Source organism: Colius striatus, unplaced genomic scaffold, assembly GCF_028858725.1.
Source record: "Colius striatus isolate bColStr4 unplaced genomic scaffold, bColStr4.1.hap1 scaffold_63, whole genome shotgun sequence".
In the NCBI taxonomy this organism is placed as follows: domain Eukaryota; kingdom Metazoa; phylum Chordata; class Aves; order Coliiformes; family Coliidae; genus Colius; species Colius striatus.
Window position 1 is genome coordinate 78471 of NW_026908535.1, and position 7412 is coordinate 85882.

The window sequence follows — 7412 nt, forward strand, 5'->3', positions numbered from 1 at the left end:
GCTGTCACCTGACAACAGCTTAATTTTGATGCAGGCCGCCCCCGCCCAAACCCCGCAAACCCAGGCCCGCTGCGGGCCCAGAGTTTTTGCCTCTCTCCGGCATCACTCCGACAAATGACTTCATTGTGACGCCGACCACCCCCGTCCAAATTCCGCAAACCAAGGTCTCCTGTGGGCCCTGTGTTGTTTGCCCCTCTCTGTCATCACCCCGACAACGACTTCCCTGTGACGCAGGCTGCCCCCGCCCAAATTCCATAAACGCAGGCCCGCTGCGAGCCTGGGGACCGTTACTCCTCTACTCCGTCACCCTGACAATGGCTTCCTTGTGACGCAGGCTGCCCCCGCCCAAATTCAGCAAACCCAGGCCCTCTGTGAGCCTGAGGATCGTTGTAACTCTCCGCCGTCACCCCGACAACGACTTCCCTTTGACGCAGGCCGCCCCCGCCCAAATTACGCAAACCTAGGCCAGCTGCTAGCCTGGGGATCGTTGCGCCTCTCCACCATCACCCCGACAACGGGTTCATTGTGATGCAGGCCGCCCCCGCCCAAATTCTGCAAACACAGGCCTGCTATGGGCCCGGCGTCCGTTGCCCCTCTCCCCTGTAACCCTGACAACGGCTTCATTGTGACGCAGGCCGCCCCTGACCAAACCTGGAAAACCCAGGCCTGCTGCGGGCCCTGGGACCATTGCAATTCTCAGCCGTCAACCCGACAACAGCTTGATTGTGACGCAGGCCGCCCCAAACCAAACCTCGCAAACCCAGGCCTGCTGTGGGCACGGTGTTTTTTGCCCCTCTCTGCCGTCACCCCGACAACGACTTTCCTGTGACGCAGGCTGCCCCCGCCCAAATTCCGCAATCCGAGCCTCGCTGCGAGCCTGGGGACCGTTGCCCCTCTCCCCTGTAACCCTAACAACGGGTTCATTGTGACGCAGGCCGCCCCTGACTAAACATTGAAAACCCAGGCCTCCTGCGGGCCCTGGGACCGTTGCCATTCTCGGCCGTCACCCCGACAACGGCTTCCTTGTGACGCAGGCCGCCCCTGACCAAACCTTGCAAACCCAGGCCTGCTACGGGCCCGGGGTCCGTTACCCGTCTCCGTTATCACCCTGACAACAGCTTGATTGTGACGCAGGCCGCCCCCGCCCAAACGTCGCAAACCCAGCCCTGCTGTGGGCCCGGTGTTTTTTGCCCCTCTCTGCCGTCACCCCGACAACGACTGCCCTGTGACGCAGGCTGCCCCCGCCCAAATTCCGCAAACCCAGGCCCGCTGCGATCCTGGGGACCGTTGCTCCTCTCTGCCGTCACCCCGTCAACGGGTTCATTGTAAAACACCCGCCGCCACCCAAATTCCGCAATCCCAGCCCCGCTGCGAGCCTGGGGACCGTTGCCCCTCTCCTCTGATACCCCGACAACGGGTTCATTGTGACACATTCCGCCCCTGACCAAACCTTGAAAACCCAGGCCTGGTGCGGGCCCTGGGTCCGTTGCCTGTCTCGACTGTCACCCCGACAAGGGCTTCCTTGTGACGCAGGCCGCCCCAAACCAAACCCAGACCTGCTGCAGGCCCAGGGTCCGTTGCCCCTCTCCGTCGTCACCCCGACAACAGCTTCATTGTGACGCAGGCCGTCCCCGCCCAAACCTCTCAAATCCAGGCCTGCTGTGGGCCCTGGGTTTGTTGCCCCTCTCCGCTGTCTCCCCGACAACGGTTTCTTTGTGATGCAAGCCACCCCCGCCCAAATTCCGCAAACCCAAGCCCATGGTGAGCCTTGGAACTTTGCCCCTCTCCGTCGTCACCTGACAACGGTTTCATTGTGACACAGGCCACCCCTGATAAAACCTTGAAAACCCAGGACTTCTGCGGGCCCTGGGTCTGTTGCCCCCCTTGCTATAACCCTGACAACGGCTTCCTTGTGACAGAGGCTGCCCCCACCCCAATTCCGAAAACCCTGGCCTACTACGGGCCCAGGGTCCATTGCCCTCTACACCGTCACCACGACAACAGGTTCATTGTGACGCAGGCCGCCCCTGATCAAAGCTTGCAAAGCCAGGCCTGATGCAGGCCCTGGGTTCGTTGCTCCTCTCCACCGTCACCCCGACAACGGCTTCCTTCTGACGCAGGCCGCCCCTGCCCAAATTTTGAAATCTCAGGCCTGCTACGGGTCCGGTGTCCTTTGCCCTTCTCATCCGTCACCCCGACAAGGGGTTCATTTTGACGCAGGCCGCCCCCGGCAAAACCTTGCAAACCCAGGCCGGCTACGGGCCTGGGGACTGTTGCCCCTCTCCGCTGTCACCCCGACAACGACTTCCATGTGACGCAGGTCGCCCCCGACCAAATTCCGTAAAACCAGGCCCGCTACGAACCTGGGGACCGTTTTCCTTCTCCGCCGTCACCACGACAACGGCTTCCTTGTGACACAGGCTGCCCCCGCCAAAATTCTGAAAACCCAGGTCTGTTACGGGCCCGGGGTCCATTGCCCCTCTCCGCCGTCACCCCAACAACGGGTTAATTGTGAGGCAGGCTGCCAACAACCAAACTTTGCAAAACCAGGCCTGCTGCGGGCCCGGGGTCCGTTGCCTCCCTCCGCCGTCACCCCGACAATGGCTTCCTTGTGACGCAGGCCGCCCCCGCGCAAATTCCGCTAACCCAGGCCTGCTAAAGGGCCCGGGGTCCGTTGTCCCTCTCCTCTGTCACCCCGAGAACGGCTTCTTAGTGACGTAGGCCGCCCCCCACATAAACCTTGCAAACCCAGGCCTGCTACGTGCCCGGGGTCCGTTGCACCTCTCCGCCGTCACCCTAACAACGGCTTCCTTGTGACACAGGCCACCCCACACCAAATTCCGCAAACCCAGACCCGCTGCTAGCCTGGGGACTGTTGCCCGTCTCCGCCGTCACCTCGACAACGGCTTCCTTGTGACGCAGGCCGCCCCCGCCCTAATTCCGCAAACCAAGGCCTGCTGCGGGCCCGGGATTTTTTTCCTCTCTCCGTCATCACCCCAACAAAGGGTTCATTGTGACGCACGCCGCCCCCGCCCAAACTTTGCAAACCCACGCCTGCTGCAGGCCCTGAGACCGTTGCCCCTCTCCGTCGTCAACACGACAACAGGTTCATTGTGACGCAGGCCGCCCCCGCCCAAATTCTGCAAACGCATGCCCGCTACTACCCTCGGGACCTTTGCCCCTCTCCGCCGTCACCCCGACAAAAGCTTCATTGTGACGCAGGTCGCCCCTGCTAAACCTTCCAAACCCAGGCCTGCTACAAACCTGGGGTCAGTTTCCCCTCTCTGCCGTCACCACGACAACAGGTTCATTGTGATGCAGGTCGCCCCTGACTAAACCTTGCAAACCCAGGTCTGCTACGGGCCCTGGGTCCATTGTCCCTCTCCGCCGTCACCCCGACAACAGCTTCATTCTGACGCAGGCCGCCCCCGCCCAAATTCCGAAAACCCAGGCCTCCTGCGGGCCCGGGGTTTTTTGCCACTCTCCGCCGTCACCCCAACAGCGGCTTCCTTGTGACGCAGGCCGCCCCTGGCAAAATTCCGGAAATTCAGGCTCGCTACAGGCCTGGGGACCTTTACCCCTCTCCACCGTAACCCCGACAACAGGTCCATTGTGACGCAGGCCCCCCCCGCCCATACCTTGCAAACCCACGCCTGCTGCGGTCCCTGGGTCCGTTGCCCCTCTCCTCCGTTACTCCAACAACGGCTTCCTTGTGACGCAGGCCGCTCCAGCCCAAATTCGGCTAACCCAGGCCTGCTACGGGCCCGGGGTCCGTTGCACATCTCCTCCGTCACCGCGACAACAGCTTCCTTGTGACGCAGGCCGCCCCCGCCCAAATTCCCAAAACCCAGGACTGCTACGGGCCCGGGATCAATTGCACCTCTCCGCTGTCACCCCGACAATGGATTCATTGTGACAGAGGCCGCCCCCGCCCAAGCCTTGCAAATCGAGGCCTGCTGCGGGCCCTGGGTCTGGTGCCCCTCTCTGCCATCTCCACGACAACAGGTTCATTGTGACGCAGGCCGCCCCCGCCCAAACCTTGTAAACCCAGACTTACTGCGGGCCCTGGGTCTGGTGCCCCTCTCTGCCGTCACCACGACAACAGGTTCATTGTGACGCAGGCTGCCCCGTCCAAATTCCGCAAACCCAGGCCTACTGCGGGCCCTGGGTCCGTTCCCCCTCTCCGCTGTCACCCCGACAAGAGCTTCTTTTTGAACTAGGCCACGCCATCCAAATTCCGCAAACCCAGGCCTGCTACGGGCCCAGGGTCTGTTGCAAGAGTGTGGTATTGAAGATGGTTCCCAAACGAAAGCAGCTGCAAATGTGACACCGTGCTGGCTGATAGACTGCATGGGGACCTACTTACTACTGTAGCTGGGGTCTGCCTTCCTGCTTTCTTGTAGCTCCCATACACAGTGGTATAAGTTAACCCACAACATGTATTTTTGCAATGGGATCTAAGGAGAAAAAGAGTGTGGTATTGAAGATAGCTCCCACACGAAAGCATCTGCAAATGTGACACCGTGCTGGCTGATAGACTGCATGGGGACCTACTTACTACTGTAGCTGGGGTCTGCCTTCCTGCTTTCTTGTAGCTCCCATACTCAGTGGTATAACTTAACTGACAACATGTGTTTTTTAAATGGGAGATGAGGAGAAAAAGAGTGTGGTAATGAAGATAACTCCACCACGAAAGCAGCTGCAAATGTGACACCGTGCTGGCTGATAGACTGCATGGGGACCTACTTACTACTGTAGCTGGGGTCTGCATTCCTGCTTTCTTGTATATCCCATACGCAGTGGTATAACTTAACGGACAACATGTATTTTTTTAATGGGAAATGAGGAGAAAAAGAGTGTGGCATTTACGCAGGCGGCCCTAAACCAATTCCGGAAACCCAGGCCCGCTGCCAGCCTGGGGACAATTGCCCCTCTCAGCCGTCAACCCGACAACGACTTTCCTGTGACGCAGGCCGGCCCCGCCCAAATTCCACAAACCCAGGCTTCCTGTGAGCCTGGGGACCGTTTACTCTCTCCGCCGTCACCCCGAGAACAGGTTCATTGTGACGCATGCGGCCCCGCCCAAGCCTTGCAAACCCAGGCCTGCTACGGACATTGGATCCCTTGCCTATCTCCGCCGTCACCCCGAAAGCGGGTTCATTGTGACTCAGGCAGGCCCCGCCCAAATTCCAAAAACCCACGTCAGCTGCAAACATGGGGACTGTTGCCCCTCTCCTCCGTCACCCCAACAACGGGTTTATAGTAACACAGGGTTCATTATAACAGAGGCCGCCCCGGTCATAACCTTGCAAACCCAGGCCCGCTGCGGGCCCGGTGTTTTTTACACCTCTCTGCCTTCACCCCGACAACGACTTCCCTGTGACACAGGCCGGCTCCGCCCAAATTCCGCAAACCCAGGCCCGCTGCGAGCCTGGGGACCGTTGCCTCTCTCCGCCATCACCCCCACAACAGGTTCATTGTGAGGCGGGCCGACACCGCCCAAACCTTACAAATCAAGGCCTGCTATGGGCCCGCGGTCCGTTGCCTCTCTCCGCCGTGACCCTGACAACAGGTTCATTGTGACGCAGGACGCCCCATCCAAACCTTGCAAACCCAGGCCCGCTGCGAGCCTGGTGATCGTTGCCCCTCTCCGGCGTCACCCCGACAACGGGTTTATTGTAACACAGGCCGCCCCCGCCCAAATTCTGCAAACCCAGGCCAGCTGCAAACATGGGGACTGTTGCCCCTCTCCTCCGTCACCCCAACAACGGGTTCATTATAACAGAGGCCGCCCCGGTCATAACCTTGCAAACCCAGGCCTATTTTGGGCCTGGGGTTTTTTCTCCCTCTCCGCCGTTACCCCGACAGCGGGTTCATTGTGACATACGCCTCCACAGCCTTAACCTTGCAAACTCACACCTGCTGCGGGCCCTGGGTCCGTTGCCCCTCTCCGCCGTCACCCCGACAATGGTTTCCTTGTGACGCAGGCTGCCCCCACCCAAACCTTGCAAACCCAGACCCGCTACAGGCCTGGGGACCTTGACCCTTATCCACCGTAACCCCGACAACAGGTTCATTGTGAAGCAGGCCGCTCCCGCCCAAACCTTGAAAACCCAGGCCTGCTGCGGGCCCGTTGTGTTTTGCCCCTCTCCACCGTCACCCCGACAACAACTTCCCTGTGACGCAGGCCACCCCCGCCGCAATTCTGCAAACCCAGGCCTGCTGCGAGCCTGGGGACTGTTACTCCTCTCCGCTGTCACCACAAAAACGGGTTCATTGTGACACAGCCCGCCCCTGACCAAACTTCGAAAACGCAGGCCTGCTGCGGGCCCGGTGTTTTTTGCCCCTTTCCACCGTCGCCCCGACAACGGTTTCCTTGTGACGCAGGCCGCCCCCGCCCAAATTCCGCAAACCCAGACCCGCTATGGGCCTGGGGACCTTTACCCTTCTCCACCGTAACCCCAAATACAGGTTAATTGTGACGCAGGCCGCCAACAACCAAATCTTCCAAACCCAGGCCTGCTGCGGGCCCGGGGTCCGTTGTCCCTCTCCTCCGTCACCCCAACAACGGGTTCATTGTGACGCAGGCCGCCCCCGCCCAAACCTTGCAAACCCAGGCATACTGCGGTCCCTGGGTCCGTTGCCCCTCTCCGCAGTCACCCCGACAACGGCTTCCTTGTGACACAGGCCGCCCCTGACCACAATCCGCAAACATCAGGCCCGCTGCTAGCCTGGGGACCGTTGCCCCTCTCCGCTGTCACCCCGAAAACGGGTTCTTTGTGACAAAGGCCGTCCCCACCCAAATTCGACGAACCCACGGCTGCTACGGGCCCTGGGTCCGTTGCAGCTCTCCGGGTAACCCTGACAACAGGTTCATTGTAACGCAGGCCGCCCCGCGTAAACCTTGTAAACCCAGGCCTGCTACGGGCCCTGGGTCTGTTGCCTCTCTCCGCTGTTATCCCGACAATGACTTCCCTGTGACGCAGGCCGTCCCCGCCAAAATTCCCAAAACCCAGGACTACTACGCCCCCGGGGTCAATTGCATCTCTTCGCTGTCACCCCGACAACAGGTTCTTTGTGACGCGAGCCGCCCCTACCCAAACCTTGCAAACCTACGTCTGTTGCGGGCCCTGGGGACGATTGCCCCTCTCAGCCGTTAGCACGATAACGGCTTCCTTGTGACACAGGCCGCCCCCGTCCTAATTCCGCAAACCCAGGCCTGCTGCGGGTCCGGGGTTTTTTTCCCCTCTCCGTCATCACCCCAAGAAAGGGTTCATTGTGACGCACGCCGCCCCCGCCCAAACCTTGCAAACCCATGCCTGCTGCAGGCCCTGGGACCGTACAGTACTTACTACTGTAGCTGGGATCTGCCTTCCTGCTTTCTTGTAGCTCCCATACGCAGTGGTGTAATT